We start from the raw sequence: 8661 nt of genomic DNA, 5'->3' as shown, positions 1-8661 counted from the left end.
GACAGACACAATGGTGCACTGAGGACAGTAGCTGTACTTTTAATGTATATTTTAATGTATTATGAAATTTGTATTTTTGTTCTAAATCAAAACTTGAATTTTTCTTGAAAAGTCATTATCTATCTATATATATATATATATATATATATATATATATATATATATATATATATATATATATATATATATATATATATATGAGGATCCAACAAACTTCATAAAGCAGAATACATTACAATTTCATAAACTGTTATAGGTTACTTCACATGCATGTAGGCCTACAGTATATCCTTTATGATTCATTGACTAAAATATGAGCTGGCTGTTCCCTCTGATGAATACTAGAGCTTTGTGTCTCCAGTTTTAACAGACGTCACTGTTTCTTCCTCCATCTTGTCTGTAAATGAAAGTAAAAGCTGATCTGAGAAGAGCATCATGTTACATTCAAACAATCAAAATGGAGGTCTGAGTTCATCGACTCAGACGGCTTTAAAACCGAGATCTCTGGTCATACTTTTCAAAATAAAGGTCAAAGAAAACAAGTCCGTCACAGAGAGAAACAGAAGCCACATGTTTAACAGGAGTCTGAAGAATTTATTGTAAATGTTTGTAGGTTTCATACTATCTGTATATATATATATATATATATCATGGAACTTAAGTAATATAAATCAGGTGGTTTCTACATGTCTTTAGCTGTCAGGAGTTCAGAATGATGAAGACAGAACAGTTAGATATGAAACGGGATGTCAGCTCTACAGGATGATTCTTTTCTTTGGTAACTATCATGTTTTTCCCTCAAATTATGTTCAGATTTAGGCATGAGGGCAGTCAGGTATTATGATTGATAAATAGTTCATTTAGCTGCAGTAGATGGAGCACCCCCCCCCCCCCCCCCTCGGACCCCGCCTAGGTTTGGGCTGAGCCCTGAATGTTTCCAACTTCTGGCTCCGCTCCCCATTACGTATTAGGGGGTCCCTGCCCCGTCTCTTTTCAGCTGAGGGGTCCGTCTGGTTTAAATAACCATCTAAACCATGCACCCTTGTCCCTACAAACATTAAACGCACCTGCATTTGAACATGAATACATATACATATATCTCAAGACCTGATCATAAAAAAACAGATGCAGTTTCAGGCACATTTACTTTATTAATACCTCAATAGGGAAATCCTATTTATATTCAGTTATATTCCTACACCGTGTTACTCAGTACACACACAGTCCTGAAATACACACATGCATTAGTGTGGAGTGTGGAGGGACTACAACTTTCATTTCATTGTGCAAATGACAAATGAATGAACTTTGAACATCAGCTCGGGACGCCGTGATGTTGTTCCACTCGTCTGTGTATAATGATAAATGATCAAATGTAATGATCAAAATCAATTCAGAGTGCTTTATATGAACATACATTCTATAGAAAAACTTTTAACCTATACCTTACATTTAATGAAGTACTTTTACATGAGTAAAATATTTTAGTACTCTTAAAATAAAAGAGAAGCTTTTATTTTGAAATGTGATGACACTGTTTGTATCTGCACATGTTTGCTCAGAGAGAGAGAGACAGAGAGAAGCAGTTCAGAAGCAGAAGAGATATCGTCGAGTTGTAATCAGGTTAGTTGGTTTCTGATTCATTTATTTTAGGTAAATCTCTCTGGAGGAATACATTATATATGTTTTATTACTTTATTTTAAGTTCTGGAGCAATGGTATTTTTCTGTTTTGAGTGATTTCCATAAACTCCAATGGGTGTTTTTATGTGTTTATGTATTTATTAACATAAAAATTAAAGGCGGCCCGAGTTGGGGGTTTTGTGTCTTGCTCAAAGGCACCCTTAGAGTGCCCAGGAGGTGAACTGGCATCTCTCCAGCTACTAGTCCACACTCTGTACTGTGGTCCGTACAGGGACTTAAATGTCAGTTCCCAAGCCAAGTCCCTACAGACTGAGCTGCTTTAACTAGGCCACCGAGGTCATAATGCTGAAGGTATACATAAAGATCTGCTGACCTCTCCCACCCCGGACACAAGCTCTTTGAGCCACTCCCCTCTGGCAGGAGGCTGAGGTCCATCAGGACCAAAACCTCACGTCACATGACCAGTTTTTTCCCCTCCGCCACTAGCCTTCTAAACAAGGCCCAGAATCCACCCTGACTCTCTCCACACCCCACCTCTGGCTCCTCATGCCACTGTACCTACTCTGCAGTTTTCACTACTGTTTAACTTATTTTACTATGTATTTAAATTTATTTTATCGTTATTAATACGTACTGTGTGTATATGTTTATACTTATATTGTTTATATCCTTTTATCCTTCTTATATTTGTATGTGTGACATGCTCCAACAACACCATGACAAATTCCTCGTATGTGCAACGTACTTGGCAATAAAGCCCTTTCTGATTTCTGATTTCTGATTTCTGATTTCTGATTTCTCCTGTCCCAAACGTCACGTTCTGGTTCTGTTTCCTGGAAATGTGACATCTCTGTTATGGTTTTGGGACATTTCTGTTACCAGTTTGTTCATTTCTGTTGCCTTTATTGTTTTATTGTGTATGATTCCTGTGTTCTGTGTTATCAAGTTTCTGTGTTTAGTTTTGATTTCAGGTTTTTGTTAGTGTTCCTGTTTCCTGTTTTATTTTGATAGTCTGTTTTCTGTCCCGTCATGTCTAGTTTTACCTTTTGTGTTCCAGCCTTTATTGATTGTCCTGCCCCGCCCTGATGTGTTTCACCTGTCGTGTCACCTGTCCCTCATTTATTCATTACCTCATGTATTTAACCCCTGTGTTCCCTTTGTGTCTTGTCAGATCGTTTTGTATTCCCCCGTGTCAGTGTGTGTGCGCGCGTCTTCGTCAGTCTCTCCTTTTTCCCGGTATTAGTTTTTGCCCACAGCTCACAGGACTCCTTGATTGGTTTGTGTTTTTTGAGAAAATAAATCTTTGTGTTTCAACGCTGCTCCTGCCTGCCTCTCTCTCTCTGCGTTTGGGTCCTCTATTCCTCACTCACCCTTAACAGAACGATCTGACCTAACAGAACGATCTGACCACCATGGACCCAGCAGTGCGGAAATTTGAGCCTTTTTTTCACCCCAGAGACACTGATGGTGTGCTGTTGCTGGGATTTTTTCGGGGAATAATTTAGAAGAATCCCGCTCTGGCCATAACCATCATGGAGGCTCGCTGGCAGGCCACTGCAAGAGAGTGTGGCTCTCCGTACCTCTTGCTGCCCAGCGTTTCCGAGCTGGCGTGCAGCTCTCCTGACTCCGGGCTGACGTGCAGCTCTCCTGACTCCGAGCTGGCGTGCAGCTCTCCTGACTCCGAGCTGGCGTGCAGCTCTCCTGACTCCGAGCTGGCGTGCAGCTCTCCTGTTCCCGGGCTGGCGTGCAGCTCTCCTGACTCCGGGCTGGCGTGCAGCTCTCCTGACTCCGGGCTGGCGTGCGGCTCTCCTGACTCCGGGCTGGCGTGCAGCTCTCCTGACTCCGAGCTGGCGTGCAGCTCTCCTGACTCCGAGCTAGCTAGCAACCTCCCTGATTCTCTGCTAGCTAGCGACCCCCCTGAGTCCCCGCTAGCTAGCATCTCCCCAGAATCCAGGCTAGCTAGCAGTCTTCCTGATTCCTGGCTAGTTAGCAGCCTCTCTGAGCCCCGGCTAGCTAGTAGCCTTCCTGTACCCCGGCTAGCTAGTAGCCTTCCTGTGCCCCAGCTAGCTAGCAACCCCCCTGATTCCCCGCTAGCTAGCATCTCCCCAGAATCCAGGCTAGCTAGCAGTCTTCCTGATTTCCGGCTAGTTAGCAGCCTTCCTGAGCCCCGGCTAGCTAGCAACCTCCCTGAGCCACAGCTAGCTAGCAACTCCCCTGAATCCAGGCTAGCTAGCAGCCTTCCTGAGCCCCGGCTAGCTAGCATCTCCCCTGAATGCAGGCTAGCTAGCAGTCTTCCTGAGCCCCAGCTAGCTAGCAACCTCCCTGAGCCCCAGCTAGCTAGCAACTCCCCTGAATCCAGGCTAGCTAGCATCTCCCCTGAATGCAGGCTAGCTAGCAGCCTTCTTGAGTCCCGGCTAGCTAGTAGCCTTCCTGAGCCCCGGCTAGCTAGCAACTCCCCTGATTCCCTGCTAGCTAGCATCTTCCCTGAATCCAGGCTAGCTAGCAGCCTTCCTGAGCCCCGGCTAGCTAGCATCTCCCCTGAATGCAGGCTAGCTAGCAGTCTTCCTGAGCCCCAGCTAGCTAGCAACCTCCCCGAGCCACAGCTAGCTAGCAACCCCCTTGACTCCCTGCTAGCTAGCATCTCCGCCAAATCCAGGCTAGCTAGCAGCCTTCCTGAACCCCGGCCCGCTAGCAACTTCTCTGAGCCTCAGCTAGCAAGCAACCTTCCTGAACCCCGGCCAGCTAGCAACTTCTCTGAGCCTCAGCTAGCAAGCAACCTCCCTGAGTCCCGGCTAGCTAGCGATCCCTCTGAGTCCCTGCTAGCTAGCAACCCCCCTGATTCCCCGCTAGCTAGCATCTCCCCAGAATCCAGGCTAGCTAGCAGTCTTCCTGAGCCCCGGCTAGCTAGCAACCTCCCTGAGCCACAGCTAGCTAGCAACTCCCCTGAATCCAGGCTAACTAGCAGCCTTCCTGAGCCCCGGCTAGCTAGCCTCTTCCCTGACTCCAGGCTAGCTTGCAGCCTTCCTGCGCCCCGGCTAGCTAGCATCTCCCCTGAATGCAGGCTAGCTAGCAGTCTTCCTGAGCCCCAGCTAGCTAGCAACCTCCCTGAGCCCCAGCTAGCTAGCAACTCCCCTGAATCCAGGCTAGCTAGCAGCCTTCCTGAGCCCCAGCTAGCTAGCATCTCCCCTGAATGCAGGCTAGCTAGCAGCCTTCTTGAGTCCCGGCTAGCTAGTAGCCTTCCTGAGCCCCGGCTAGCTAGCAACTCCCCTGATTCCCTGCTAGCTAGCATCTTCCCTGAATCCAGGCTAGCTAGCAGCCTTCCTGAGCCCCGGCTAGCTAGCATCTCCCCTGAATGCGGGCTAGCTAGCAGTCTTCCTGAGCCCCAGCTAGCTAGCAACCTCCCCGAGCCACAGCTAGCTAGCAACCCCCTTGACTCCCTGCTAGCTAGCATCTCCGCCAAATCCAGGCTAGCTAGCAGCCTTCCTGAACCCCGGCCCGCTAGCAACTTCCCTGAGCCTCAGCTAGCAAGCAGCTTTATTGATCCCCGGCTGGCTAACAGCCTCTCTGAGCCCCGGCTAGCTAGTAGCCTTCCTGAGCCCCAGCTAGCAAGCAGCCCTCCTGAATGCAGGCTAGCTAGCAGTCTTCCTGAGCCCCAGCTAGCTAGCAACCTCCCTGAGCCCCAGCTAGCTAGCAACTCCCCTGAATCCAGGCTAGCTAGCATCTCCCCTGAATGCAGGCTAGCTAGCAGCCTTCTTGAGTCCTGGCTAGCTAGTAGCCTTCCTGAGCCCCGGCTAGCTAGCAACTCCCCTGATTCCCTGCTAGCTAGCATCTTCCCTGAATCCAGGCTAGCTAGCAGCCTTCCTGAGCCCCGGCTAGCTAGCATCTCCCCTGAATGCAGGCTAGCTAGCAGTCTTCCTGAGCCCCAGCTAGCTAGCAACCTCCCCGAGCCACAGCTAGCTAGCAACCCCCTTGACTCCCTGCTAGCTAGCATCTCCGCCAAATCCAGGCTAGCTAGCAGCCTTCCTGAACCCCGGCCCGCTAGCAACTTCTCTGAGCCTCAGCTAGCTAGCAGCCTTCCTGAACCCCGGCCCGCTAGCAACTTCTCTGAGCCTCAGCTAGCAAGCAACCTTCCTGAACCCCGGCCAGCTAGCAACTTCTCTGAGCCTCAGCTAGCAAGCAACCTCCCTGAGTCCCGGCTAGCTAGCGATCCCTCTGAGTCCCTGCTAGCTAGCAACCCCCCTGATTCCCCGCTAGCTAGCATCTCCCCAGAATCCAGGCTAGCTAGCAGTCTTCCTGATTCCCGGCTAGTTAGCAGCCTTCCTGAGCCCCGGCTAGCTAGCAACCTCCCTGAGCCACAGCTAGCTAGCAACTCCCCTGAATCCAGGCTAACTAGCAGCCTTCCTGAGCCCCGGCTAGCTAGCCTCTTCCCTGAATCCAGGCTAGCTTGCAGCCTTCCTGCGCCCCGGCTAGCTAGCATCTCCCCTGAATGCAGGCTAGCTAGCAGTCTTCCTGAGCCCCAGCTAGCTAGCAACCTCCCTGAGCCCCAGCTAGCTAGCAACTCCCCTGAATCCAGGCTAGCTAGCAGCCTTCCTGAGCCCCAGCTAGCTAGCATCTCCCCTGAATGCAGGCTAGCTAGCAGCCTTCTTGAGTCCCGGCTAGCTAGTAGCCTTCCTGAGCCCCGGCTAGCTAGCAACTCCCCTGATTCCCTGCTAGCTAGCATCTTCCCTGAATCCAGGCTAGCTAGCAGCCTTCCTGAGCCCCGGCTAGCTAGCATCTCCCCTGAATGCGGGCTAGCTAGCAGTCTTCCTGAGCCCCAGCTAGCTAGCAACCTCCCCGAGCCACAGCTAGCTAGCAACCCCCTTGACTCCCTGCTAGCTAGCATCTCCGCCAAATCCAGGCTAGCTAGCAGCCTTCCTGAACCCCGGCCCGCTAGCAACTTCCCTGAGCCTCAGCTAGCAAGCAGCTTTATTGATCCCCGGCTGGCTAACAGCCTCTCTGAGCCCCGGCTAGCTAGTAGCCTTCCTGAGCCCCAGCTAGCAAGCAGCCCTCCTGAATGCAGGCTAGCTAGCAGTCTTCCTGAGCCCCAGCTAGCTAGCAACCTCCCTGAGCCCCAGCTAGCTAGCAACTCCCCTGAATCCAGGCTAGCTAGCATCTCCCCTGAATGCAGGCTAGCTAGCAGCCTTCTTGAGTCCTGGCTAGCTAGTAGCCTTCCTGAGCCCCGGCTAGCTAGCAACTCCCCTGATTCCCTGCTAGCTAGCATCTTCCCTGAATCCAGGCTAGCTAGCAGCCTTCCTGAGCCCCGGCTAGCTAGCATCTCCCCTGAATGCAGGCTAGCTAGCAGTCTTCCTGAGCCCCAGCTAGCTAGCAACCTCCCCGAGCCACAGCTAGCTAGCAACCCCCTTGACTCCCTGCTAGCTAGCATCTCCGCCAAATCCAGGCTAGCTAGCAGCCTTCCTGAACCCCGGCCCGCTAGCAACTTCTCTGAGCCTCAGCTAGCAAGCAACCTTCCTGAACCCCGGCCAGCTAGCAACTTCTCTGAGCCTCAGCTAGCAAGCAACCTCCCTGAGTCCCGGCTAGCTAGCGATCCCTCTGAGTCCCTGCTAGCTAGCAACCCCCCTGATTCCCCGCTAGCTAGCATCTCCCCAGAATCCAGGCTAGCTAGCAGTCTTCCTGATTCCCGGCTAGTTAGCAGCCTTCCTGAGCCCCGGCTAGCTAGCAACCTCCCTGAGCCACAGCTAGCTAGCAACTCCCCTGAATCCAGGCTAACTAGCAGCCTTCCTGAGCCCCGGCTAGCTAGCCTCTTCCCTGAATCCAGGCTAGCTTGCAGCCTTCCTGCGCCCCGGCTAGCTAGCATCTCCCCTGAATGCAGGCTAGCTAGCAGTCTTCCTGAGTCCCCAGCTAGCTAGCAACCTCCTGAGCCCCAGCTAGCTAGCAACTCCCCTGAATCCAGGCTAGCTAGCAGCCTTCCTGAGCCCCAGCTAGCTAGCATCTCCCCTGAATGCAGGCTAGCTAGCAGCCTTCTTGAGTCCCGGCTAGCTAGTAGCCTTCCTGAGCCCCGGCTAGCTAGCAACTCCCCTGATTCCCTGCTAGCTAGCATCTTCCCTGAATCCAGGCTAGCTAGCAGCCTTCCTGAGCCCCGGCTAGCTAGCATCTCCCCTGAATGCAGGCTAGCTAGCAGTCTTCCTGAGCCCCAGCTAGCTAGCAACCTCCCCGAGCCACAGCTAGCTAGCAACCCCCTTGACTCCCTGCTAGCTAGCATCTCCGCCAAATCCAGGCTAGCTAGCAGCCTTCCTGAACCCCGGCCCGCTAGCAACTTCTCTGAGCCTCAGCTAGCAAGCAACCTTCCTGAACCCCGGCCAGCTAGCAACTTCTCTGAGCCTCAGCTAGCAAGCAACCTCCCTGAGTCCCGGCTAGCTAGCGATCCCTCTGAGTCCCTGCTAGCTAGCAACCCCCCTGATTCCCCGCTAGCTAGCATCTCCCCAGAATCCAGGCTAGCTAGCAGTCTTCCTGATTCCCGGCTAGTTAGCAGCCTTCCTGAGCCCCGGCTAGCTAGCAACCTCCCTGAGCCACAGCTAGCTAGCAACTCCCCTGAATCCAGGCTAACTAGCAGCCTTCCTGAGCCCCGGCTAGCTAGCCTCTTCCCTGAATCCAGGCTAGCTTGCAGCCTTCCTGCGCCCCGGCTAGCTAGCATCTCCCCTGAAGCCAGGCTAGCTAGCAGTCTCCTGAGCCCCAGCTAGCTAGCAACCTCCCTGAGCCCCGGCTAGCTAGCCTCTTCCCTGAATCCAGGCTAGCTTGCAGCCTTCCTGCGCCCCGGCTAGCTAGCATCTCCCCTGAATGCAGGCTAGCTAGCAGCCTTCTTGAGTCCCGGCTAGCTAGTAGCCTTCCTGAGCCCCGGCTAGCTAGCAACTCCCCTGATTCCCTGCTAGCTAGCATCTTCCCTGAATCCAGGCTAGCTAGCAGCCTTCCTGAGCCCCGGCTAGCTAGCATCTCCCCTGAATGCGGGCTAGCTAGCAGTCTT

At 52.1% G+C, this 8661-nt stretch overlaps 1 protein-coding gene across 1 annotated transcript in view; it reads left to right on the top strand.

Moving 5' to 3' along the window:
• Window positions 1-1509: 1509 nt before the first annotated feature.
• Window positions 1510-8661, top strand: part of LOC116062365 (GTPase IMAP family member 8-like) — a 37628-nt gene continuing 30476 nt past the window's right edge. Inside the window, exon 1 of the mRNA XM_035991021.1 lies at window positions 1510-1623. The gene's annotated coding sequence lies outside the window, so the exon portion shown is untranslated. The remainder of the gene's footprint in view (window positions 1624-8661) is intronic.

This window comes from Sander lucioperca, chromosome 13, assembly GCF_008315115.2.
Source record: "Sander lucioperca isolate FBNREF2018 chromosome 13, SLUC_FBN_1.2, whole genome shotgun sequence".
NCBI classification, from domain to species: Eukaryota; Metazoa; Chordata; class Actinopteri; order Perciformes; family Percidae; genus Sander; species Sander lucioperca.
This window is presented reverse-complemented; position numbering and strand designations above follow the sequence as displayed.